The sequence below is a fragment of the Acomys russatus genome, chromosome 2, assembly GCF_903995435.1.
Source record: "Acomys russatus chromosome 2, mAcoRus1.1, whole genome shotgun sequence".
Taxonomy (NCBI): Eukaryota; Metazoa; Chordata; class Mammalia; order Rodentia; family Muridae; genus Acomys; species Acomys russatus.
In genome coordinates, this window is record NC_067138.1 from 47768237 (window position 1) to 47768881 (window position 645).

The 645-nt window shown below is 43.7% G+C and overlaps 1 non-coding gene across 1 annotated transcript; it reads left to right on the forward strand.

Annotated features, from left to right (window-relative positions):
• The first annotated feature begins 268 nt into the window (after nt 1-268).
• LOC127207784 (small nucleolar RNA SNORA17) lies at nt 269-393 on the forward strand. The gene has a single exon (XR_007832991.1). It is a non-coding gene; the product is annotated as a small nucleolar RNA SNORA17 (small nucleolar RNA).
• Nucleotides 394-645: the final 252 nt, after the last annotated feature.

Here is a 645-nt window from a genome sequence, read left to right on the forward strand (position 1 = left end):
CATGAGTATCCTATGATCAAGAAAAATTTAAATATAATTAATAATAGAACAGTAAAAGCATTGTGTGTAACACCCTGCCACCAAGAACAGGGATTAAAACTATGTTCAGTACTTATTTGTTACATTATTATTCTGATCAGAAAAATTCAGAGAATAGCTTAAAAAGAGACTCATATGATTAGTAGTTCTGGTATCTTGTAGAATGTAAGCTAACATTTATCCTTAATAGGAATACAAATGTTATGATGTCCTATGAAAATAGGAAATCTCTGCTTCTTGAGATGTTGGAGGTGTGGCTGCTGTGTCACATGTACATCAGTAGGTGGTAGAGAGGGGAGGGGCTATGGCTATGCTCTGACCTATGCACATCTGAATGATTAGTAGCTTAACAGTCCCTGAAAAAAAGTGAGCCCGAGAAGATCACCAGTCCGGCACCAGCCTCCCCTGACTCCTTATAGGGAGCTAGCTTGAGCTAACCACCAGTCTAGCACTACAGAGGCCTGGAGGAGGGGCAGGCAGCAGGGTAGAGCTGGCCCTAGGTACAGGGGTGGCTCATAAGCCAGCTCTGAGGGCATGAAAGCAGGAGAGCCAGCTGGCTGACCAGCTCAGATAGCTCTCAGGCCCAGATCCAGACCTTTGAATTCA